Here is a 236-nt window from a genome sequence, read left to right on the forward strand (position 1 = left end):
ACCCCCTTTCATGGGGACACCCTCCGCACACAGTTAACCAAAGTGCCGTTTGAGGCATCAGTCTAAATACAGCTTGGCGCATTGCCGACGCAGAGGGCATGACGGAAAGCTTGGCTTTTGGAAGAAAATCCTGAAATATGGAGGCCAGAGAATCCTTGAAGAGACCAGTGTGGCCGTGTCTTTAGACATTCACCTGCTTTCTCCTCCACTGCCCCTCTATCACAATAGATGCCTTC

At 50.8% G+C, this 236-nt stretch overlaps 1 protein-coding gene across 1 annotated transcript in view; it reads right to left on the reverse strand.

Annotated features, from left to right (window-relative positions):
- THOC5 (THO complex 5) overlaps nucleotides 1-236 on the reverse strand; it is a 13,363-nt gene that overhangs the window by 10,578 nt on the left and 2,549 nt on the right. The window lies entirely within an intron of this gene.

The sequence above is a fragment of the Phaethon lepturus genome, unplaced genomic scaffold (genome assembly GCF_000687285.1).
Source record: "Phaethon lepturus isolate BGI_N335 unplaced genomic scaffold, ASM68728v1 scaffold18630, whole genome shotgun sequence".
Taxonomy (NCBI): Eukaryota; Metazoa; Chordata; class Aves; order Phaethontiformes; family Phaethontidae; genus Phaethon; species Phaethon lepturus.